Source organism: Ambystoma mexicanum, chromosome 5q (assembly GCF_040938575.1).
Source record: "Ambystoma mexicanum isolate Mex_15411 chromosome 5q, UKY_AmexF1_1, whole genome shotgun sequence".
Classification (NCBI taxonomy): Eukaryota; Metazoa; Chordata; class Amphibia; order Caudata; family Ambystomatidae; genus Ambystoma; species Ambystoma mexicanum.
The window spans coordinates 430,381,858-430,408,184 of record NC_090933.1 but is presented as its reverse complement, the minus strand read 5'-3'; positions in this window follow the sequence as shown (position 1 = coordinate 430,408,184).

The following is a 26,327-nucleotide window of genomic DNA, read 5'->3' as shown; positions in this document are numbered from 1 at the left end:
TTGTCTGGAGAAAGTGTCAAATTCAGGTGTGGAAACAGACTTGGGGTTACCTGTGTTTTAGGCTTTCCCCTTGGCGCCCAGGTAGGTGCACCCACACATGTGAGGTATCGTTTTCATCGGGACACCTGTGGGAACGCGGGACGGTAAGCCATGTGTTGTTGGCGGCGTGTTTCGATGGGTGCACCGAGTGAAATGTCCGGAAAATGCATTTTTTTCCCCACATTTCGGAATTTGCAGGGGTGTCTGGGTAATAAATTCTGGGACAATTTGCGCAAATTATACCTCTGCGGATTCCCACAGGTGTCCTCCTTTCGTAAATGCATGGGGTTCCCTGTTTTCCTTGGTGGCTTGGACACCCGAGGCCCATATCTGTATGTTGTGCTTGTCTGGAGAAAGTGTCAAATTCAGGTGTGGAAACAGACTTGGGGTTACCTTTTTTTTTTAACCTTTCCCCTTGGCGCCCAGGTAGGTGCACCCACACATGTGAGGTATCGTTTTCATCGGGCCACTTGTGGAAACGCGGGACAGTAGGCCATGTTTTGTTGGCGGCGTGTTTCGATAGGTGCGCCGAGTGAAATATGCGGAAAGTGCGTTCTTTTTCCCACATTTCGGATTTTGCAGGGGTGTCTGGGTAATACATTCTGGGCCGATTTGCACAAATCATACCTCTGCAGATTCCCACAGTTGTCCTCTTTTCCGAAATGCATGGGGTTCCCTGTTTTCCTTGGTGGCTTGAACACCCGAGGCCCATATCTGTATGTTGTGCTTGTCTGGAGAAAGTGTCAAATTCAGGTGTCGAAACAGACTTGGGGTTACCTGTGTTTTAGGCTTTCCCCTGGGCGCCCAGGTAGGTACACCCACACATGTGAGGTATCATTTTCATCAGGACACCTGTGGGAACGGGGGACAGTAGGCCATGTTTTGTTGGCGGCGTGTTTCGATAGGTGCGCCGAGTGAAATATGCGGAAAGTGTGTTCTTTTTTCCACATTTCAGATTTTGCAGGGGTGTCTCGGTAATAAATTCTGGGCTGATTTGCACAAATCATACCTCTGCAGATTCCCATGGTTGTCCTCTTTTGCGAAATTCATGGGGTTCCCTGTTTTCCTTGGTGGCTTGGACACCCGACGCCCATATCTGTAGTTATGCTTGTCTGGAGAAAGTGTCAAATTCAGGTGTCGAAACAGACTTGGGGTTACCTGTGTTTTAGGCTTTCCCCTTGGCGCCCAGGTAGGTGCACCCACACAAGTGAGGTATCGTTTTCATCAGAACACCAGTGGGAACGGGGGCGGTAGGCCATGTGTTCTTGGCGGCGTGTTTCGATCAGTACGCCGAGTAAGTGTGCGGAAAATGCGTTTTTTTCCCCACATTTCAGAATTTGCGGGGATGTCTGGGTAATAAATTCTGGGCCGATTAGCGCAAATCATACCTCTGCGGATTCCCACAGGTGTCCTCTTTTCAGAAATGCATGGGGTTCCCTGTTTTCCTTGGTGGCTTGGACACCCGAGGCCCATATCTGTATGTTGTGCTTGTCTGGAGAAAGTGTCAAATTCAGGTGTGGAAACAGACTTGGGGTTACCTTTTTTTTTTAACCTTTCCCCTTGGCGCCCAGGTAGGTGCACCCACACATGTGAGGTATCGTTTTCATCGGGCCACTTGTGGAAACGCGGGACAGTAGGCCATGTTTTGTTGGCGGCGTGTTTCGATAGGTGCGCCGAGTGAAATATGCGGAAAGTGCGTTCTTTTTCCCACATTTCGGATTTTGCAGGGGTGTCTGGGTAATACATTCTGGGCCGATTTGCACAAATCATACCTCTGCAGATTCCCACAGTTGTCCTCTTTTCCGAAATGCATGGGGTTCCCTGTTTTCCTTGGTGGCTTGAACACCCGAGGCCCATATCTGTATGTTGTGCTTGTCTGGAGAAAGTGTCAAATTCAGGTGTCGAAACAGACTTGGGGTTACCTGTGTTTTAGGCTCTCCCCTTGGCGCCCAGGTAGGTACACCCACACATGTGAGGTATCATTTTCATCAGGACACCTGTGGGAACGGGGGACAGTAGGCCATGTTTTGTTGGCGGCGTGTTTCGATAGGTGCGCCGAGTGAAATATGCGGAAAGTGTGTTCTTTTTTCCACATTTCAGATTTTGCAGGGGTGTCTCGGTAATAAATTCTGGGCCGATTTGCACAAATCATACCTCTGCAGATTCCCATGGTTGTCCTCTTTTGCGAAATTCATGGGGTTCCCTGTTTTCCTTGGTGGCTTGGACACCCGACGCCCATATCTGTAGTTATGCTTGTCTGGAGAAAGTGTCAAATTCAGGTGTCGAAACAGACTTGGGGTTACCTGTGTTTTAGGCTTTCCCCTTGGCGCCCAGGTAGGTGCACCCACACAAGTGAGGTATCGTTTTCATCAGAACACCAGTGGGAACGGGGGCGGTAGGCCATGTGTTCTTGGCGGCGTGTTTCGATCAGTACGCCGAGTAAGTGTGCGGAAAATGCGTTTTTTTCCCCACATTTCAGAATTTGCGGGGATGTCTGGGTAATAAATTCTGGGCCGATTAGCGCAAATCATACCTCTGCGGATTCCCACAGGTGTCCTCTTTTCAGAAATGCATGGGGTTCCCTGTTTTCCTTGGTGGCTTGGACACCCGAGGCCCATATCTGTATGTTGTGCTTGTTGGAGAAAGTGTCAAATTCAGGTGTTGAAACAGACTTGGGGTTACCTGTGTTTTAGGCTTTCCCCTTGGCGCCCAGATAGGTGCACCCACACATGTAAGGTACCGTTTTCATCGGGACACCTGTGGGAATGCGGGACAGTAGGCCATGTGTTGTTGGCAGCGTGTTTCAATGGGTGCGTCGAGTGAAATGTGCGGAAAATGTGTTTTTTTTCCCACATTTCAGAATTTGCAGGTGTGTCTGGGTAATACATTCTGGGCTGATTTGTGCAAATAATACCTCTGCAGATTCCCACGGGTGTCCTCTTTTCGGAAATGCATCAGGTTCCCTGATTTCCTTGGTGGCTTCGACACCCAAGGCCCATATCTATATGTTGTGCTTGTCTGGTGATAGTGTGAAATTCAGGTGTCGAAACAGACTTGGGGTTACCTGTGTTTTAGGCTTTCCCCTTGGCGCCCAGGTAGGTGCACCCACACATGTGAGGTATAGTTTTCATCTGGACACCTGTGGGAATGCGGAACGGTAGACCATGTGTTGTTGGCGGCGTGTTTCGATGGGTGCGCTGAGTGAAATATGCGGAAAATGCATTTTTTTCCCCTCATTTCGGACTTTGCAGGGGTGTCTGGGTAATAAATTCTGGGACGATTTGCGCAAATCATACATCTGCGGATTCCCACGGGTGTCCTCTTTTCGGAAATGCATCAGGTTCCCTGATTTCCTTGGTGGCTTCGACACCCAAGGCCCATATCTATATGTTGTGCTTGTCTGGAGAAAGTGTCAAATTCAGGTGTCGAAACAGACTTGGGGTTACCTGTGTTTTAGGCTTTCCCCTTGGCGCCCAGGTAGGTGCACCCACACATGTAAGGTACCGTTTTCATCGGGACACCTGTGGGAAAGCGGAACGGTAGGCCATGTGCTGGTGGCGGCGTGTTTCGATGGGTACGCCGAGTGAAATGTGCGGAAAATGTGTTTTTTCCCACATTTCGGACTTTGCAGGGGTGTCTGGGTAATAAATTCTGGGCCAATTTGCGCAAATTATACCTCTGCGGATTCCGACGGGTGTCCTCTTTTCGTAAATGCATGGGGTTGCCTGTTTTCCCCGGTGGCTTGGACACCCGAGGCCCATATCTGTATGTTGTGCTTGTCTGGAGAAAGTGTCAAATTTAGGTGTCGAAACAGACTTGGGGTTACCTGTGTTTTAGGCTTTCCCCTTGGCACCCAGGTAGGTGCACCCACACATGTGAGGTATTGTTTTCATCGGGACACCTGTGGGAACGCGGGACGGTAGGCTATGTGTCGTTGGCGGTGTGTTTCGATGGGTGCACCGAGTGAAATGTGCGGAAAATGCATTTTTTTTCCCACATTTCAGAATTTGCGGGTGTGTCTGGGTTATACATTCTAGGGTGATTTGTGCAAATCATACCTCTGCGGATTCCCACGGGTGTCCTCTTTTCAGAAATGCATCAGATTCCCTGTTTTCCTCGGTGGCTTGGACACCCGAGGCCGGTATCTGTATGTTGTGCTTGTCTGGAGAAAGTGTGAAATTCAGGTGTCGAAACAGACTTGGGGTTACCTATGTTTTAGGCTTCCCCTTGGCACCCAGGTAGGTGCACCCACACATGTAAGGTACCGTTTTCATTGGGACACCTGTGGGAATGCGGGACGGTAGGCCATGTGTTGTTGGCGGCGTGTTTCAATGGGTGCGCCGAGTGAAATGTGCGGAAAATGCGTTTTTTTCCCCACATTTCAGAATTTGCAGGTGTGTCTGGGTAATACATTCTGGGCTGATTTGTGCAAATAATACCTCTGCGGATTCCCACGGGTGTCCTCTTTTCGGAAATGCATCAGGTTCCCTGTTTTCCTTGGTGGCTTGAACACCCGAGGCCGATATCGGTATGTTGTGCTTGTCTGGAGAAAGTGTCCAATTTAGGTGTCGAAACAGACTTGGGGTTACCTGTGTTTTAGGCTTTCCCCTTGGCGCACAGGTAGGTGCACCCACACATGTGAGGTATCGTTTTCATCTGGACACCTGTGGGAATGCGGGACGGTAGGCCATGTGTTGTTGGCGGCGTGTTTCGATGGGTGCGCCGAGTGAAATATGCGGAAAATGCGTTTTTTTTCCCACATTTCAGAATTTGCGGGTGTGTCTGGGTAATACATTCTGGGCTGATTTGTGCAAATAATACCTCTGCGGATTTCCACGGATGTCCTCTTTTCGCTCTTTTCGGAAAAGCATCAGGTGTCCTGTTTTCCTTGGTGGCTTGGACACCCGAGGCCCATATCTGTATGTTGTGCTTGTCTGGAGAAAGTGTCAAATTCAGGTGTCGAAACAGACTTGGGGTTACCTGTGTTTTAGGCTTCCCTTTGGCACCCAGGTAGGTGCACCCACACTTGTGAGGTATTGTTTTCATCAGGATACCTGTGGAACGCGGAACGGTAAGCCATGTGTTGTTGGCGGCGTGTTTCGATGGGTGCACCGAGTGAAATGTGCGGAAAATGCGTTTTTTTCCCCACATTTCGGAATTTGCAGGGGTGTCTGGGTAATAAATTCTGGGCCGATTTGCGCAAATTATACCTCTGCGGATTCCCACGGGTATCCTCCTTTCGTAAATGCATGGGGTTCCCTGTTTTCCTTGGTGGCTTGGACACCCGAGGCCCATATCTGTATGTTGTGCTTGTCTGGAGAAAGTGTCAAATTCAGGTGTTGAAACAGACTTGGGGTTACCTGTGTTTTAGGCTTTCCCCTTGGCGCCCAGGTAGGTGCACCCACACATGTGAGGTATCGTTTTCATTGGGACACCTGTGGAAACGCGGGACAGTAGGCCATGTTTTGTTGGCGGCGTGTTTCGATAGGTGCGCCGAGTGAAATATGCGGAAAGTGCGTTCTTTTTCCCACATTTCGGATTTTGCAGGGGTGTCTGGGTAATAAATTCTGTGCCGATTTGCACAAATCATACCTCTGCAGATTCCCACGGTTGTCCTCTTTTCCGAAATGCATGGGGTTCCCTGTTTTCCTTGGTGGCTTGGACACCCGAGGCCCATATCTGTATGTTGTGCTTGTCTGGAGAAAGTGTCAAATTCAGGTGTCGAAACAGACTTGGGGTTACCTGTGTTTTAGGCTTTCCCCTTGGCGCCCAGGTAGGTGCACCCACACATGTGAGGTATCGTTTTCATCGGGACACCTGTGGAAACGCGGGACAGTAGGCCATGTTTTGTTGGCGGCGTGTTTCGATAGGTGCGCCGAGTGAAATATGCGGAAAGTGCGTTCTTTTTCCCACATTTTGGATTTTGCAGGGGTGTCTGGGTAATAAATTCTGGGCCGATTTGCGCAAATCATACCTCTGCAGGTTCCCACGGGTGTCCTCTTTTTGGAAATGCATGGGGTTGCCTGTTTTCCTTGGTGGCTTGGACACCCAAGGCCCATATCTGTATGTTGTGCTTGTCTGGAGAAAGTGTCAAATTCAGGTGTCGAAACAGACTTGGGGTTACCTGTGTTTTAGGCTTTCCCCTTGGCGCCCAGGTAGGTGCACCCACACATGTAAGGTACCGTTTTCATCGGGACACCTGTGGGAATGCGGGACGGTCGGCCACGTGTTGTTGGTGGCGTGTTTCAATGGGTGTGCCGAGTGAAATGTGCGGAAAATGCATTTTTTTTCCCACATTTCAGAATTTGCAGGTGTGTCTGGGTATTACATTCTGAGCTTATTTGAGCAAATAATACCTCTGCGGATTCCCACGGGTGTCCTCTTTTCGGAAATGCATCAGGTTCCCTGTTTTCCTTGGTGGCTTGAACAACCGAGGCCCATATCGGTATGTTGTGCTTGTCTGGAGAAAGTGTCCAATTTAGGTGTCGAAACAGAGTTGGGGGTACCTGTGTTTTAGGCTTTCCCCTTGGCGCTCAGGTAGGTGCACCCACACATGTGAGGTATCGTTTTCATCTGGACTCCTGTGGGAATGCGGGACGGTAGGCCATGTGTTGTTGGCGGCGTGTTTCGATGGGTGCACCGAGTGAAATGTCCGGAAAATGCATTTTTTTCCCCACATTTCGGAATTTGCAGGGGTGTCTGGGTAATAAATTCTGGGACAATTTGCGCAAATTATACCTCTGCGGATTCCCACAGGTGTCCTCCTTTCGTAAATGCATGGGGTTCCCTGTTTTCCTTGGTGGCTTGGACACCCGAGGCCCATATCTGTATGTTGTGCTTGTCTGGAGAAAGTGTCAAATTCAGGTGTGGAAACAGACTTGGGGTTACCTTTTTTTTTTAACCTTTCCCCTTGGCGCCCAGGTAGGTGCACCCACACATGTGAGGTATCGTTTTCATCGGGCCACTTGTGGAAACGCGGGACAGTAGGCCATGTTTTGTTGGCGGCGTGTTTCGATAGGTGCGCCGAGTGAAATATGCGGAAAGTGCGTTCTTTTTCCCACATTTCGGATTTTGCAGGGGTGTCTGGGTAATACATTCTGGGCCGATTTGCACAAATCATACCTCTGCAGATTCCCACAGTTGTCCTCTTTTCCGAAATGCATGGGGTTCCCTGTTTTCCTTGGTGGCTTGAACACCCGAGGCCCATATCTGTATGTTGTGCTTGTCTGGAGAAAGTGTCAAATTCAGGTGTCGAAACAGACTTGGGGTTACCTGTGTTTTAGGCTTTCCCCTGGGCGCCCAGGTAGGTACACCCACACATGTGAGGTATCATTTTCATCAGGACACCTGTGGGAACGGGGGACAGTAGGCCATGTTTTGTTGGCGGCGTGTTTCGATAGGTGCGCCGAGTGAAATATGCGGAAAGTGTGTTCTTTTTTCCACATTTCAGATTTTGCAGGGGTGTCTCGGTAATAAATTCTGGGCTGATTTGCACAAATCATACCTCTGCAGATTCCCATGGTTGTCCTCTTTTGCGAAATTCATGGGGTTCCCTGTTTTCCTTGGTGGCTTGGACACCCGACGCCCATATCTGTAGTTATGCTTGTCTGGAGAAAGTGTCAAATTCAGGTGTCGAAACAGACTTGGGGTTACCTGTGTTTTAGGCTTTCCCCTTGGCGCCCAGGTAGGTGCACCCACACAAGTGAGGTATCGTTTTCATCAGAACACCAGTGGGAACGGGGGCGGTAGGCCATGTGTTCTTGGCGGCGTGTTTCGATCAGTACGCCGAGTAAGTGTGCGGAAAATGCGTTTTTTTCCCCACATTTCAGAATTTGCGGGGATGTCTGGGTAATAAATTCTGGGCCGATTAGCGCAAATCATACCTCTGCGGATTCCCACAGGTGTCCTCTTTTCAGAAATGCATGGGGTTCCCTGTTTTCCTTGGTGGCTTGGACACCCGAGGCCCATATCTGTATGTTGTGCTTGTCTGGAGAAAGTGTCAAATTCAGGTGTGGAAACAGACTTGGGGTTACCTTTTTTTTTTAACCTTTCCCCTTGGCGCCCAGGTAGGTGCACCCACACATGTGAGGTATCGTTTTCATCGGGCCACTTGTGGAAACGCGGGACAGTAGGCCATGTTTTGTTGGCGGCGTGTTTCGATAGGTGCGCCGAGTGAAATATGCGGAAAGTGCGTTCTTTTTCCCACATTTCGGATTTTGCAGGGGTGTCTGGGTAATACATTCTGGGCCGATTTGCACAAATCATACCTCTGCAGATTCCCACAGTTGTCCTCTTTTCCGAAATGCATGGGGTTCCCTGTTTTCCTTGGTGGCTTGAACACCCGAGGCCCATATCTGTATGTTGTGCTTGTCTGGAGAAAGTGTCAAATTCAGGTGTCGAAACAGACTTGGGGTTACCTGTGTTTTAGGCTCTCCCCTTGGCGCCCAGGTAGGTACACCCACACATGTGAGGTATCATTTTCATCAGGACACCTGTGGGAACGGGGGACAGTAGGCCATGTTTTGTTGGCGGCGTGTTTCGATAGGTGCGCCGAGTGAAATATGCGGAAAGTGTGTTCTTTTTTCCACATTTCAGATTTTGCAGGGGTGTCTCGGTAATAAATTCTGGGCCGATTTGCACAAATCATACCTCTGCAGATTCCCATGGTTGTCCTCTTTTGCGAAATTCATGGGGTTCCCTGTTTTCCTTGGTGGCTTGGACACCCGACGCCCATATCTGTAGTTATGCTTGTCTGGAGAAAGTGTCAAATTCAGGTGTCGAAACAGACTTGGGGTTACCTGTGTTTTAGGCTTTCCCCTTGGCGCCCAGGTAGGTGCACCCACACAAGTGAGGTATCGTTTTCATCAGAACACCAGTGGGAACGGGGGCGGTAGGCCATGTGTTCTTGGCGGCGTGTTTCGATCAGTACGCCGAGTAAGTGTGCGGAAAATGCGTTTTTTTCCCCACATTTCAGAATTTGCGGGGATGTCTGGGTAATAAATTCTGGGCCGATTAGCGCAAATCATACCTCTGCGGATTCCCACAGGTGTCCTCTTTTCAGAAATGCATGGGGTTCCCTGTTTTCCTTGGTGGCTTGGACACCCGAGGCCCATATCTGTATGTTGTGCTTGTTGGAGAAAGTGTCAAATTCAGGTGTTGAAACAGACTTGGGGTTACCTGTGTTTTAGGCTTTCCCCTTGGCGCCCAGATAGGTGCACCCACACATGTAAGGTACCGTTTTCATCGGGACACCTGTGGGAATGCGGGACAGTAGGCCATGTGTTGTTGGCAGCGTGTTTCAATGGGTGCGTCGAGTGAAATGTGCGGAAAATGTGTTTTTTTTCCCACATTTCAGAATTTGCAGGTGTGTCTGGGTAATACATTCTGGGCTGATTTGTGCAAATAATACCTCTGCAGATTCCCACGGGTGTCCTCTTTTCGGAAATGCATCAGGTTCCCTGATTTCCTTGGTGGCTTCGACACCCAAGGCCCATATCTATATGTTGTGCTTGTCTGGTGATAGTGTGAAATTCAGGTGTCGAAACAGACTTGGGGTTACCTGTGTTTTAGGCTTTCCCCTTGGCGCCCAGGTAGGTGCACCCACACATGTGAGGTATAGTTTTCATCTGGACACCTGTGGGAATGCGGAACGGTAGACCATGTGTTGTTGGCGGCGTGTTTCGATGGGTGCGCTGAGTGAAATATGCGGAAAATGCATTTTTTTCCCCTCATTTCGGACTTTGCAGGGGTGTCTGGGTAATAAATTCTGGGACGATTTGCGCAAATCATACATCTGCGGATTCCCACGGGTGTCCTCTTTTCGGAAATGCATCAGGTTCCCTGATTTCCTTGGTGGCTTCGACACCCAAGGCCCATATCTATATGTTGTGCTTGTCTGGAGAAAGTGTCAAATTCAGGTGTCGAAACAGACTTGGGGTTACCTGTGTTTTAGGCTTTCCCCTTGGCGCCCAGGTAGGTGCACCCACACATGTAAGGTACCGTTTTCATCGGGACACCTGTGGGAAAGCGGAACGGTAGGCCATGTGCTGGTGGCGGCGTGTTTCGATGGGTACGCCGAGTGAAATGTGCGGAAAATGTGTTTTTTCCCACATTTCGGACTTTGCAGGGGTGTCTGGGTAATAAATTCTGGGCCAATTTGCGCAAATTATACCTCTGCGGATTCCGACGGGTGTCCTCTTTTCGTAAATGCATGGGGTTGCCTGTTTTCCCCGGTGGCTTGGACACCCGAGGCCCATATCTGTATGTTGTGCTTGTCTGGAGAAAGTGTCAAATTTAGGTGTCGAAACAGACTTGGGGTTACCTGTGTTTTAGGCTTTCCCCTTGGCACCCAGGTAGGTGCACCCACACATGTGAGGTATTGTTTTCATCGGGACACCTGTGGGAACGCGGGACGGTAGGCTATGTGTCGTTGGCGGTGTGTTTCGATGGGTGCACCGAGTGAAATGTGCGGAAAATGCATTTTTTTTCCCACATTTCAGAATTTGCGGGTGTGTCTGGGTTATACATTCTAGGGTGATTTGTGCAAATCATACCTCTGCGGATTCCCACGGGTGTCCTCTTTTCAGAAATGCATCAGATTCCCTGTTTTCCTCGGTGGCTTGGACACCCGAGGCCGGTATCTGTATGTTGTGCTTGTCTGGAGAAAGTGTGAAATTCAGGTGTCGAAACAGACTTGGGGTTACCTATGTTTTAGGCTTCCCCTTGGCACCCAGGTAGGTGCACCCACACATGTAAGGTACCGTTTTCATTGGGACACCTGTGGGAATGCGGGACGGTAGGCCATGTGTTGTTGGCGGCGTGTTTCAATGGGTGCGCCGAGTGAAATGTGCGGAAAATGCGTTTTTTTCCCCACATTTCAGAATTTGCAGGTGTGTCTGGGTAATACATTCTGGGCTGATTTGTGCAAATAATACCTCTGCGGATTCCCACGGGTGTCCTCTTTTCGGAAATGCATCAGGTTCCCTGTTTTCCTTGGTGGCTTGAACACCCGAGGCCGATATCGGTATGTTGTGCTTGTCTGGAGAAAGTGTCCAATTTAGGTGTCGAAACAGACTTGGGGTTACCTGTGTTTTAGGCTTTCCCCTTGGCGCACAGGTAGGTGCACCCACACATGTGAGGTATCGTTTTCATCTGGACACCTGTGGGAATGCGGGACGGTAGGCCATGTGTTGTTGGCGGCGTGTTTCGATGGGTGCGCCGAGTGAAATATGCGGAAAATGCGTTTTTTTTCCCACATTTCAGAATTTGCGGGTGTGTCTGGGTAATACATTCTGGGCTGATTTGTGCAAATAATACCTCTGCGGATTTCCACGGATGTCCTCTTTTCGCTCTTTTCGGAAAAGCATCAGGTGTCCTGTTTTCCTTGGTGGCTTGGACACCCGAGGCCCATATCTGTATGTTGTGCTTGTCTGGAGAAAGTGTCAAATTCAGGTGTCGAAACAGACTTGGGGTTACCTGTGTTTTAGGCTTCCCTTTGGCACCCAGGTAGGTGCACCCACACTTGTGAGGTATTGTTTTCATCAGGATACCTGTGGAACGCGGAACGGTAAGCCATGTGTTGTTGGCGGCGTGTTTCGATGGGTGCACCGAGTGAAATGTGCGGAAAATGCGTTTTTTTCCCCACATTTCGGAATTTGCAGGGGTGTCTGGGTAATAAATTCTGGGCCGATTTGCGCAAATTATACCTCTGCGGATTCCCACGGGTATCCTCCTTTCGTAAATGCATGGGGTTCCCTGTTTTCCTTGGTGGCTTGGACACCCGAGGCCCATATCTGTATGTTGTGCTTGTCTGGAGAAAGTGTCAAATTCAGGTGTTGAAACAGACTTGGGGTTACCTGTGTTTTAGGCTTTCCCCTTGGCGCCCAGGTAGGTGCACCCACACATGTGAGGTATCGTTTTCATTGGGACACCTGTGGAAACGCGGGACAGTAGGCCATGTTTTGTTGGCGGCGTGTTTCGATAGGTGCGCCGAGTGAAATATGCGGAAAGTGCGTTCTTTTTCCCACATTTCGGATTTTGCAGGGGTGTCTGGGTAATAAATTCTGTGCCGATTTGCACAAATCATACCTCTGCAGATTCCCACGGTTGTCCTCTTTTCCGAAATGCATGGGGTTCCCTGTTTTCCTTGGTGGCTTGGACACCCGAGGCCCATATCTGTATGTTGTGCTTGTCTGGAGAAAGTGTCAAATTCAGGTGTCGAAACAGACTTGGGGTTACCTGTGTTTTAGGCTTTCCCCTTGGCGCCCAGGTAGGTGCACCCACACATGTGAGGTATCGTTTTCATCGGGACACCTGTGGAAACGCGGGACAGTAGGCCATGTTTTGTTGGCGGCGTGTTTCGATAGGTGCGCCGAGTGAAATATGCGGAAAGTGCGTTCTTTTTCCCACATTTTGGATTTTGCAGGGGTGTCTGGGTAATAAATTCTGGGCCGATTTGCGCAAATCATACCTCTGCAGGTTCCCACGGGTGTCCTCTTTTTGGAAATGCATGGGGTTGCCTGTTTTCCTTGGTGGCTTGGACACCCAAGGCCCATATCTGTATGTTGTGCTTGTCTGGAGAAAGTGTCAAATTCAGGTGTCGAAACAGACTTGGGGTTACCTGTGTTTTAGGCTTTCCCCTTGGCGCCCAGGTAGGTGCACCCACACATGTAAGGTACCGTTTTCATCGGGACACCTGTGGGAATGCGGGACGGTCGGCCACGTGTTGTTGGTGGCGTGTTTCAATGGGTGTGCCGAGTGAAATGTGCGGAAAATGCATTTTTTTTCCCACATTTCAGAATTTGCAGGTGTGTCTGGGTATTACATTCTGAGCTTATTTGAGCAAATAATACCTCTGCGGATTCCCACGGGTGTCCTCTTTTCGGAAATGCATCAGGTTCCCTGTTTTCCTTGGTGGCTTGAACAACCGAGGCCCATATCGGTATGTTGTGCTTGTCTGGAGAAAGTGTCCAATTTAGGTGTCGAAACAGAGTTGGGGGTACCTGTGTTTTAGGCTTTCCCCTTGGCGCTCAGGTAGGTGCACCCACACATGTGAGGTATCGTTTTCATCTGGACTCCTGTGGGAATGCGGGACGGTAGGCCATGTGTTGTTGGCGGCGTGTTTCGATGGGTGCGCCGAGTGAAACATGCGGAAAATGCGTTTTTTTTCCCACATTTCAGAATTTGCGGGTGTGTCTGGGTAATACATTCTGGGCTGATTTGTGTAAAATAATACCTCTGCGGATTCCCACAGGTGTCCTCTTTTCGGAAATGCATCAGGTTCCCTGTTTTCCTTGGTGGCTTGGACACCCGAGCCCCATACCTGTATGTTGTGCTTGTCTGGAGAAAGTGTCAAATTCAGGTGTCGAAACAGACTTGGGGTTACCTGTGTTTTAGGCTTCCCCTTGGCACCCAGGTAGGCGCACCCACACATATGAGGTATCGTTTTCATCAGGATACCTGTGGGAACGCGGGACGGTAAGCCATGTGTTGTTGGCGGCGTGTTTCGATGGGTGCACCGAGTGAAATGTGCGGAAAATGCGTTTTTTTCCCAACATTTCGGAATTTGTGGTGGTGTCTGCGTAATAAATTCTGGGCCGATTTACGCAAATTATAACCCTGCGGATTCCCACGGGTGTCCTCCTTTTGTAAATGCATGGGGTTCCCTGTTTTCCTTGGTGGCTTGGACACCTGAGGCCCATATCTGTATGTTGTGCTTGTCTGGAGAAAGTGTCTAATTCAGGTGTGGAAACAGACTTGGGGTTACCTGTGTTTTAGGCTTTCCCCTTGGCGCCCAGGTAGGTGCACCCACACATGTGAGGTATTGTTTTCATCGGGACACCTGTGGAAACGCGCGACAGTAGGCCATGTTTTGTTGGCGGCGTGTTTCGATAGGTGCGCCGAGTGAAATATGCGGAATGTGCGTTCTTTTTCCCACATTTCGGATTTTGCAGGGGTGTCTGGGTAATACATTCTGGGCCGATTTGCACAAATCATACCTCTGCAGATTCCCACAGTTGTCCTCTTTTCCGAAATGCATGGGGTTCCCTGTTTTCCTTGGTGGCTTGGACACCCGAGGCCCATATCTGTATGTTGTGCTTGTCTGGAGAAAGTGTCAAATTCAGGTGTCGAAACAGACTTGGGGTTACCTGTGTTTTAGGCTTTCCGCTTGGCGCCCAGGTAGGTACACCCACACATGTGAGGTATCGTTTTCATCAGGACACCTTTGGGAACGGGGGACGGTAGGCCATGTGTTCTTGGCGGCGTGTTTCGATCAGTGCGCCGAGTAAGTGTGCGGAAAATGCGTTTTTTTTCCCACATTTTGGAATTTGCGGGTATGTCTGGGTAATAAACTCTGGGCCGATTAGCAAAAATTATATCTCTGCAGGTTCCCACAGGTGTCCTCTTTTTGGAAATGCATGGGGTTGCCTGATTTCCTTGGTGGCTTGGACACCCAAGGCCCATATCTGTATGTTGTGCTTGTCTGGAGAAAGTGTCAAATTCAGGTGTCGAAACAGACTTGGGGTTACCCGTGTTTTAGGCTTTCCCCTTGGCACCCAGGTAGGTGCACCCACACATGTAAGGTACCGTTTTCATCGGGACACATGTGGGAATGCGGGACGGTAGGCCATGTGTTGTTGGTGCCGTGTTTCGATGGGTGCGCCGAGTGAAATGTGCGGAAAATGCGTTTTTTTTCCCACATTTCAGAATTTGCAGGTGTGTCTGGGTAATACATTCTGGGCTGATTTGTGCAAATAATACCTCTGTGGATTCCCACGGGTGTCCTCTTTTCGGAAATGCATCAGGTTCCCTGTTTTCCTTGGTGGCTTGAACACCCGAGGCCCATATCGGTATGTTGTGCTTGTCTGGAGAAAGTGTCCAATTTAGGTGTCGAAACAGACTTGGGGTTACCTGTGTTTTAGGCTTTCCTCTTGGCGCCCAGGTAGGTGCACCCACACATGTGAGGTATCGTTTTCATCAGGATACCTGTGGAACGCGGGACGGTAGGCCATGTGTTGTTGGCAGCGTGTTTAGATGGGTGCACCGAGTGAAATGTGCAGAAAATGCATTTTTTTCCCCACATTTCGGAATTTGCAGGGGTGTCTGGGTAATAAATTCTGGGCCGATTTGCGCAAATTATACCTCTGCGGATTCTCACGGGTGTCCTCCTTTCGTAAATGCATGGGGTTCCCTGTTTTCCTTGGTGGCTTGGACACCCGAGGCCCATATCTGTATGTTGTGCTTGTCTGGAGAAAGTGTCAAATTCAGGTGTGGAAACAGACTTGGGGTTACCTGTGTTTTAGGCTTTCCCCTTGGCGCCCAGGTAGGTGCACCCACACATGTGAGGTATCGTTTTCATTGGGACACCTGTGGAAACGCGGGACAGTAGGCCATGTTTTGTTGGCGGCGTGTTTCGATAGGTGCGCCGAGTGAAATATGCGGAAAGTGCGTTCTTTTTCCCAGATTTTGGATTTTGCAGGGGTGTCTGGGTAATAAATTCTGGGCCGATTTACGCAAATCATACCTCTGCAGGTTCCCACGGGTGTCCTATTTTTGGAAATGCATGGGGTTGCCTGTTTTCCTTGGTGGCTTGGACACCCAAGGCCCATATCTGTATGTTGTGCTTGTCTGGAGAAAGTGTCAAATTCAGGTGTCGAAACAGACTTGGGGTTACCTGTGTTTTATGCTTTCCCCTTGGCGCCCAGGTAGGTGCACCCACACATGTAAGGTACCGTTTTCATAGGGACACCTGTGGGAATGTGGGACGGTAGGCCATGTGTTGTTGGCGGTGTGTTTCAATGGGTGCGCCGAGTGAAATGTGCGGAAAATGCGTTTTTTTTCCCACATTTCAGAATTTGCAGGTGTGTCTGGGTAATACATTCTGGGCTGATTTGTGCAAATAATACCTCTGCGGATTCCCACGGGTGTCCTCTTTTCGGAAATGCATCATGTTCCCTGTTTTTCTTGGTGGCTTGAACACCCGAGGCCCATATCGGTATGTTGTGCTTGTCTGGAGAAAGTGTCCAATTTAGGTGTCGAAACAGACTTGGGGGTACCTGTGTTTTAGGCTTTCCCCTTGGCGCTCAGGTAGGTGCACCCACACATGTGAGGTATCGTTTTCATCTGGACTCCTGTGGGAATGCGGGACGGTAGGCCATGTGTTGTTGGCGGCGTGTTTCGATGGGTGCGCCGAGTGAAATATGCGGAAAATGCGTTTTTTTCCCCACATTTCAGAATTTGCGGGTGTGTCTGGGTAATACATTCTGGGCTGATTTGTGCAAATAATACCTCTGCGGATTCCCACGGGTGTCCTCTTTTTGGAAACGCATCAGGTTCCCTGTTTTCCTTGGTGGCTTGGACACCCGAGGCCCATATCTGTATGTTGTGCTTGTCTGGAGAAAGTGTCAAATTCAGGTGTCGAAACAGACTTGGGGTTACCTGTGTTTTAGGCTTCCCCTTGGCACCCAGGTAGGTGCACCCACACATGTGAGGTATCGTTTTCATCAGGATACCTGTGGGAACGCGGGACGGTAAGCCATGTGTTGTTGGCGGCGTGTTTCGATGGGTGCACCGAGTGAAATGTGCGGAAAATGCGTTTTTTCCGCACATTTCGGAATTTGCGGGGGGTGTCTGGGTAATAACTTCTGGGCCGATTTGCGCAAATTATACCTCTGCGGATTCCCACGGGTGTCCTCCTTTCGTAAATGCATGGGGTTCCCTGTTTACCTTGGTGGCTTGGACACCCGAGGCCCATATCTGTATGTTGTGCTTGTCTGGAGAAAGTGTCAAATTCAGGTGTGGAAACAGACTTGGGGTTACCTGTGTTTTAGGCTTTCCCCTTGGCGCCCAGGTAGGTGCACCCACACATGTGAGGTATCATTTTCATCGGGACACCTTTGGAAATGCGGTACAGTAGGCCATGTTTTGTTGGCGGCGTGTTTCGATAGGTGCGCCGAGTGAAATATGCGGAAAGTGCGCTCTTTTTCCCACATTTCGGATTTTGCAGGGGTGTCTGGGTAATAAATTCTGGGCCGATTTGCACAAATCATACCTCTGCAGATTCCCACGGTTGTCCTCTTTTCCGAAATGCATGGGGTTCCCTGTTTTCCTTGGTGGCTTGGACACCCGAGGCCCATATCTGTATGTTGTGCTTGTCTGGAGAAAGTGTCAAATTCAGGTGTCGAAACAGACTTGGGGTTACCTGTGTTTTAGGCTATCCCCTTGGCGCCATGGTAGGTGCACCCACACATGTGAGGTATCGTTTTCATCAGGACACCTGTGGGAATGCGGGACGGTAGGCCATGTGTTCTTGGCGGTGTGTTTCGATCAGTGCGCCGAGTGAAGTGTGTGGAAAATGCGTTTTTTTCCTCACATTTCGGAATTTGCGGGGATGTCTGGGTATTAAATTCTGGGCCGATTAGCGCAAATCATACCTCTGCGGATTCCGACAGGTGTCCTCTTTTCGTAAATGCATGGGGTTCCCTGTTTTCCTTGGTGGCTTGGACACCCGAGGCCCATATCTGTATGTTGTGCTTGTCTGGCGAAAGTGTCAAATTCAGGTGTCGAAACAGACTTGGGGTTACCTGTGTTTTAGGCTTTCCCCTTGGTGCCCAGGTAGGTGCACCCACACATGTGAGGTACCGTTTTCATCGAGGCACCTGTGGAAACGCGGGACGGTAGGCCATGTGTTGTTGGCGGTGTGTTTCGATGAGTGCGCCTAGTGAAATATGCGGAAAATGCGTTTTTTTTCCCACATTTCAGAATTTGCGGGTGTGTCTGGGTAATACATTCTGGGCTGATTTGTGCAAATAATACCTCTGTGGATTCCCACGTGTGTCCTCTTTTCAGAAATGCATCAGGTTCCCTGATTTCCTTGGTGGCTTGGACACCAAAGGCCCATATCTGTATGTTGTGCTTGTCTGGCGAAAGTGTCAAATTCAGGTGTCGAAACAGACTTGGGGTTACCTGTGTTTTAGGCTTTCCCCTTGGCGCCCAGGTAGGTGCACCCACACAAGTAAGGTACCGTTTTCATCGGGACACCTGTGGGAATGCGGGACGGTAGGCCATGTGTTGTTGGCGGCTTGTTTCAATGGGTGCGCCGAGTGAAATGTTCGGAAAATGCGTTTTTTTTCCCACATTTCAGAATTTGCAGGTGTGTCTGGGTAATACATTCTGGGCTGATTTGTGCAAATAATACCTCTGCGGATTCCCACGGGTTTCCTCTTTTCGGAAATGCATCAGGTTCCCTGTTTTCCTTGGTGGCTTGAACACCCGAGGCCCATATCGGTATGTTGTGCTTGTCTGGAGAAAGTGTCCAATTTAGGTGTCGAAACAGACTTGGGGGTACCTGTGTTTTAGGCTTTCCCCATGGCGCTCAGGTAGGTGCACCCACACATGTGAGGTATCGTTTTCATCTGGACTCCTGTGGGAATGCGGGACGGTAGGCCATGTGTTGTTGGCGGCGTGTTTCGATGGGTGCGCCGAGTGAAATATGCGGAAAATGCGTTTTTTTTCCCACATTTCAGAATTTGCGGGTGTGTCTGGGTAATACATTCTGGGCTGATTTGTGCAAATAATACCTCTGCGGATTCCCACGGGTGTCCTCTTTTTGGAAACGCATCAGGTTCCCTGTTTTCCTTGGTGGCTTGGACACCCGAGGCCCATATCTGTATGTTGTGCTTGTCTGGAGAAAGTGTCAAATTCAGGTGTCGAAACAGACTTGGGGTTACCTGTGTTTTAGGCTTCCCCTTGGCACCCAGGTAGGTGCACCCACACATGTGAGGTATCGTTTTCATCAGGATACCTGTGGGAACGCGGGACGGTAAGCCATGTGTTGTTGGCGGCGTGTTTCGATGGGTGCACCGAGTGAAATGTGCGGAAAATGCGTTTTTTCCGCACATTTCGGAATTTGCGGGGGGTGTCTGGGTAATAACTTCTGGGCCGATTTGCGCAAATTATACCTCTGCGGATTCCCACGGGTGTCCTCCTTTCGTAAATGCATGGGGTTCCCTGTTTACCTTGGTGGCTTGGACACCCGAGGCCCATATCTGTATGTTGTGCTTGTCTGGAGAAAGTGTCAAATTCAGGTGTGGAAACAGACTTGGGGTTACCTGTGTTTTAGGCTTTCCCCTTGGCGCCCAGGTAGGTGCACCCACACATGTGAGGTATCATTTTCATCGGGACACCTTTGGAAATGCGGTACAGTAGGCCATGTTTTGTTGGCGGCGTGTTTCGATAGGTGCGCCGAGTGAAATATGCGGAAAGTGCGCTCTTTTTCCCACATTTCGGATTTTGCAGGGGTGTCTGGGTAATAAATTCTGGGCCGATTTGCACAAATCATACCTCTGCAGATTCCCACGGTTGTCCTCTTTTCCGAAATGCATGGGGTTCCCTGTTTTCCTTGGTGGCTTGGACACCCGAGGCCCATATCTGTATGTTGTGCTTGTCTGGAGAAAGTGTCAAATTCAGGTGTCGAAACAGACTTGGGGTTACCTGTGTTTTAGGCTATCCCCTTGGCGCCATGGTAGGTGCACCCACACATGTGAGGTATCGTTTTCATCAGGACACCTGTGGGAATGCGGGACGGTAGGCCATGTGTTCTTGGCGGTGTGTTTCGATCAGTGCGCCGAGTGAAGTGTGTGGAAAATGCGTTTTTTTCCTCACATTTCGGAATTTGCGGGGATGTCTGGGTATTAAATTCTGGGCCGATTAGCGCAAATCATACCTCTGCGGATTCCGACAGGTGTCCTCTTTTCGTAAATGCATGGGGTTCCCTGTTTTCCTTGGTGGCTTGGACACCCGAGGCCCATATCTGTATGTTGTGCTTGTCTGGCGAAAGTGTCAAATTCAGGTGTCGAAACAGACTTGGGGTTACCTGTGTTTTAGGCTTTCCCCTTGGTGCCCAGGTAGGTGCACCCACACATGTGAGGTACCGTTTTCATCGAGGCACCTGTGGAAACGCGGGACGGTAGGCCATGTGTTGTTGGCGGTGTGTTTCGATGAGTGCGCCTAGTGAAATATGCGGAAAATGCGTTTTTTTTCCCACATTTCAGAATTTGCGGGTGTGTCTGGGTAATACATTCTGGGCTGATTTGTGCAAATAATACCTCTGTGGATTCCCACGTGTGTCCTCTTTTCAGAAATGCATCAGGTTCCCTGATTTCCTTGGTGGCTTGGACACCAAAGGCCCATATCTGTATGTTGTGCTTGTCTGGCGAAAGTGTCAAATTCAGGTGTCGAAACAGACTTGGGGTTACCTGTGTTTTAGGCTTTCCCCTTGGCGCCCAGGTAGGTGCACCCACACAAGTAAGGTACCGTTTTCATCGGGACACCTGTGGGAATGCGGGACGGTAGGCCATGTGTTGTTGGCGGCTTGTTTCAATGGGTGCGCCGAGTGAAATGTTCGGAAAATGCGTTTTTTTTCCCACATTTCAGAATTTGCAGGTGTGTCTGGGTAATACATTCTGGGCTGATTTGTGCAAATAATACCTCTGCGGATTCCCACGGGTTTCCTCTTTTCGGAAATGCATCAGGTTCCCTGTTTTCCTTGGTGGCTTGAACACCCGAGGCCCATATCGGTATGTTGTGCTTGTCTGGAGAAAGTGTCCAATTTAGGTGTCGAAACAGACTTGGGGGTACCTGTGTTTTAGGCTTTCCCCATGGCGCTCAGGTAGGTGCACCCACACATGTGAGGTATCGTTTTCATCTGGACTCCTGTGGGAATGCGGGACGGTAGGCCATGTGTTGTTGGCGGCGTGTTTCGATGGGTGCGCCGAGTGAAATATGCGGAAAATGCGTTTTTTTTCCCACATTTCAGAATTTGCGGGTGTGTCTGGGTAATACATTCTGGGCTGATTTGTGCAAATAATACCTCTGCGGATTCCCAAGGGTGTCCTCTTTTTGGAAATGCATCAGGTTCCCTGTTTTCCTTGGTGGCTTGGACACCCGAGGCCCATATCTGTATGTTGTGCTTGTCTGGAGAAAGTGTCAAATTCAGGTGTCGAAACAGACTTGGGGTTACCTGTGTTTTAGGCTTCCCCTTGGCACCCAGGTAGGTGCACCCACACATGTGAGGTATCGTTTTCATCAGGATACCTGTGGGAACGCGGGACGGTAAGCCATGTGTTGTTGGCGGCGTGTTTCGATGGGTGCACCGAGTGAAATGTGCGGAAAATGCGTTTTTTTCCCCACATTTCGGAATTTGCGGGGGTGTCTGGGTAATAAATTCTGGGCCGATTTGCGCAAATTATACCTCTGCGGATTCCCACGGCTGTTCTCCTTTCGTAAATGCATGGGGTTCCCTGTTTACCTTGGTGGCTTGGACATCCGAGGCCCATATCTGTATGTTGTGCTTGTCTGGAGAAAGTGTCAAATTCAGGTGTGGAAACAGACATGGGGTTACCTGTGTTTTAGGCTTTCCCCTTGGCGCCCAGGTAGGTGCACCCACACATGTGAGGTATCATTTTCATCGGGACACCTGTGGAAACGCGGGACAGTAGGCCATGTTTTGTTGGCGGCGTGTTTCGATCAGTGCGCCGAGTGAAGTGTGCGGAAAATGCGTTTTTTTCCCCACATTTCGGAATTTGCGGGGATGTCTGGGTAATAAATTCTGGGCCGATTAGCGCAAATTATACCTCTGCGGATTCCCACGGTTGTCCTCTTTTCCGAAATGCATGGGGTTCCCTGTTTTCCTTGGTGGCTTGGAGACCCGAGGCCCATATCTGTATGTTGTGCTTGTCTGGAGAAAGTGTCAAATTCAGGTGTCGAAACAGACTTGGGGTTACCTGTGTTTTAGGCTTTCCCCTTGGCGCCCTGGTAGGTGCACCCACACATGTGAGGTATCGTTTTCATCAGGACACCTGTGGGAATGCGGGACGATAGGCCATGTTTTCTTGGCGGTGTGTTTCGATCAGTGCGCCGAGTGAAGTGTGCAGAAAATGCGTTTTTTTCCCCACATTTCGGAATTTGCGGAGATGTCTGGGTAATAAATTCTGGGCCGATTAGCACAAATCATACCTCTGCAAATTCCCACGGTTGTCCTCTTTTCCGAAATGTATGGGGTTCCCTGTTTTCCTTGGTGGCTTGGACACCCGAGGCCCATATCTGTATGTTGTGCTTGTCTGGAGAAAGTGTCAAATTCAGGTGTCGAAACAGACTTGGGGTTACCTGTGTTTTAGGCTTTCCCCTTGGCGCCCAGGTAGGTGCACCCACACATGTAAGGTACCGTTTTCATCGGGACACCTGTGGGAATGTGGAACGGTAGGCTATGTGTTGGTGGCCGCTGTTAAAACGGATTTCTGAACTCTGTCCTGGTGGCGCAGAAGTTCAGAAGGCCAACCTAATTACTTGGAACAGGGTCACCTCTGGACAAGCCAGACCAATCAAGGTAGCGATCGCGGCGGTCAAGACTAGGTCTCAAGAGGGGTGAGGGTGACTGAAAGCCCGCAATGAGCACACAAAGTAAGGACACTTACAAACTACTCCAAACAGGTGTTAGATTAAAAATATATACACATTTATTCCAAGGCCTTTAAAACAATGACCGTAGCGAGAAAATCACAATATAACTCTAGTAAACCAACACATACCTTACCAATACAATATATATACAAATACAACATGTCTCAAGCGTTAGATGCACGAACTGTGTAGTCCACCTAAAAGGGAAGGAAAACAGGCAGTGCGAAATAATGCTTAGACCCAGTCCGCCTTCAGAGGCACCTAACAAAAAGGAAGTCAGAGCCCTGCGAAGAGTGGAGCCTTGTGCTCAAAAGTACCTGCACACGCTGGTGCCAACGGGCAAAAGGGGAAGCTCTTCGAGGGAAATCAGGCAGTTCAGTTTAGTGCACAAATGAAGAAGAACAAGTTCCGCGACTCAAGCGCAGCCTCCACTGTGGGCAGAAGCAGAGCGCGAGTACGGAAAAGGGTGCTGTTTTGACACAACGGGGAAAAGCTATAGGCTCCTGCCGGAGGGCGACCAGTTCCTAGCTATGCTCCTCACCGGTCCCCCATGCAAGCAGGCCCAGGCTTCTCTGCGTCAGTTTCAGTAGCTGGCAGGTTCAGAAGAGCAGGGAACGTCTTGTTGTCGTGTTGAGTCTGCAGCGGCAGAGTTGAGTAAAAGACGTCCCAATAGAAGAAACCCGCACAGTTTGTTACCACAGCAGGGCAACAGAGCGGCCGTGTGTATCTGAGCCAAATGTACACTACTCACTTCAGACCTGGGAACGCCAAGTGTACGAATCGTGTGAGAGTGACAAGGACTCGAAATACTACACAACCTGGCGGCGGTTACAGAGCAAGACTCCTGTGTAGGCTGGTCAGTCAGCTGGATGGCCCAGAGACGCTTCCGAACGCTTACTAGCAGGAGATGGTGAAGATGCTGAGAATAGCTGTTCCCGCTATTCCAGGGGTCGAAGTACCAGTACAGGCCTTCTGGTTCGATCAAAGGTAAAAAGGGTTTCACAAGGCGACAGCAGTGCAGAGGAGAAGTCCTTCAGCGGGTCACCAGCGATTCCTCGGTTCAGCCTCTTGGTTGCAGGATACTTGGCTCCTGTATTCCTTCGTTTGTGAGAACTCAGGAGATCAACATGGTAGTGGTGTTTCCAGCCCCCTCTTATCCACGGTTCCCTTCGCGCCAAAACGGAGGGGACCCAATGGGAAATCCGCTCACCAACACTCACACCATTCGTGGACCAATCACGGACCACGGTGGTCCCAGGCATTCACACCACCCTAGACTCTCTGGCACCCAGGATGTGTATTGGGACCAGACATCCCAGCCCACATCCTGGAGGCACACACCAGGCATGTAGAAGCCCGCGAAAGCATCCGTGTTTCGCGGGAAAGTACATGCCCAATTAAGGAAGGCCCTGGGTCGGCTCGACCTGGGGAAGGTGAAGGGAGCAAGACGGTCAGCGGACAGGACAAAGGAGCCTCGTGGTCTGGTCATTTTGGGAGCCAGGCCCCCATTTTGGGTTAAGCACGAGAAACGTGCTTAGAACGCCAAAAGGAGCTCAAAACACAAGAAACGATCGCTGCCACCATTCCCGTCCGTGAATCATTTGCACCGATCAGTTACAATCCTAAACGAGTATCTAAGGCCTGTAGAAGGCTAGAGACCCAAGAGAGCTGTAACTTAGCTTACAGTGCCCTCTTGTGTCATGTCACACGAAAGCCGCAACATGATAAAAGAAACTACGGAAAACAGCATTTCCCGGTACTGACTCTTTTAAGGGCATGTCAGTTTCCCCGTAAGAAAGGAGCGAAAGCCCAGAGGAGTGCGGCAGAAGGCTGCACTTCTCTGCCAAAGTCGAGAACAAGGTGAAAAACAACAGCAAAAAGTTTAGGGGTTGCCACATGGAAGGAAAATTACCTCCAATTACGAAATCTTTCCTAACAGTCGCGTGTTTCGATGGGTGCGCCGAGTGAAATGTGAGGAAAATGCATTTTTTTCCCCACATTTCGGATTTTGCAGGGGTGTCTGGGTAATAAATTCTGGGACGATTTGCGCAAATCATAACTCTCCAGATTCCCACGGGTGTCCTCTTTTTGGAAATGCATGGGGTTGTCTGTTTTCCTCGGTGGCTTGGACACCCGAAGCCCATATCTGTATGTTGTGCTTGTCTGGAGAAAGTGTGAAATTCAGGTGTCGAAACAGACTTGGGGTTATCTGTGTTTTAGGCTTTCCCCTTGGCGCCCAGGTAGGTGCACCCACACATGTAAGGTACCGTTTTCATCGGGACACCTTTGGGAACGCGGGACGGTAGGCCATGTGCTGTTGGCGGCATTTTTCAATGGGTGCGCCGAGTGAAGTGTGCGGAAAATGCGTTTTTTTTTCCCACATTTTGGAATTTGCGGGAGTGTCTGGGTAATAAATTCTAGGCCAATTTGCGCAAATCATACCTCTGTAGGTTCCCACGGGTGTCCTCTTTTTGGAAATGCATGGGGTTGCCTGTTTTCCTTGGTGGCTTGGACACCCATGGCCCATATCTGTATGTTGTGCTTGCCTGGAGAAAGTGTCAAATTCAGGTGTCGAAACAGACTTGGGGTTACCTGTGTTTTAGGCTTTCCCCTTGGCGCCCAGATAGGTGCACCCACACATGTAAGGTACCGTTTTCATCGGGACACCTGTGGGGACGCGGGACGGTAGGCCATGTTTTGTTGGCGGCGTGTTTCGATAGGTGCGCCGAGTGAAATATGCGGAAAGTGCGTTCTTTTTCCCACATTTCGGATTTTGCAGGGGTGTCTGGGTAATAAATTCTGGGCCGATTTGCGCAAATCATACCTCTGCAGGTTCCCACGGGTGTCCTATTTTTGGAAATTCATGGGGTTGCCTGTTTTCCTTGGTGGCTTGGACACCCAAGGCCCATATCTGTATGTTGTGCTTGTCTGGAGAAAGTGTCAAATTCAGGTGTCGAAACAGACTTGGGGTTACCTGTGTTTTAGGCTTTCCCCTTGGCGCCCAGGTAGGTGCACCCACACATGTAAGGTACCGTTTTCTTCGGGACACCTGTGGGAATGCGGGACAGTAGGCCATGTGTTGTTGGCGGCGTGTTTCAATGGGTGCGCTGAGTGAAATGTGCGGACAATGCGTTTTTTTTCCCACATTTCAGAATTTGCAGGTGTGTCTGGGTAATACATTCTGGGCTGATTTGTGCAAATAATACCTCTGCGGATTCCCACGGGTGTCCTCTTTTCGGAAATGCATCAGGTTCCCTGTTTTCCTTGGTGGCTTGAACACCCGAGGCCCATATCGGTATGTTGTGCTTGTCTGGAGAAAGTGTCCAATTTAGGTGCCGAAACAGACTTGGGGGTACCTGTGTTTTAGGCTTTCCCCTTGGCACTCAGGTAGGTGCACCCACACATGTGAGGTATCTTTTTCATCTGGACTCCTGTGGGAATGCGGGACGGTAGGCCATGTGTTGTTGGCAGCGTGTTTCAATGGGTGTGCCGAGTGAAATGTGCGGAAAATGCGTTTTTTTTCCCACATTTCAGAATTTGCAGGTGTGTCTGGGTAATACATTCTGGGCTGATTTGTGCAAATAATACCTCTGCGGATTCCCACGGGTGTCTTCTTTTCGGAAATGCATCAGGTTCCCTGTTTTCCTTGGTGGCTTGAACACCCGAGGCCCATATCGGTATGTTGTGCTTGTCTAGAGAAAGTGTCCAATTTAGGTGTCGAAACAGACTTGGGGTTACCTGTGTTTTAGGCTTTTCCCTTGGCGCCCAGGTAGGTGCACCCACACATGTGAGGTATCGTTTTCATCTGGACACCTGTGGGAATGCGGGAC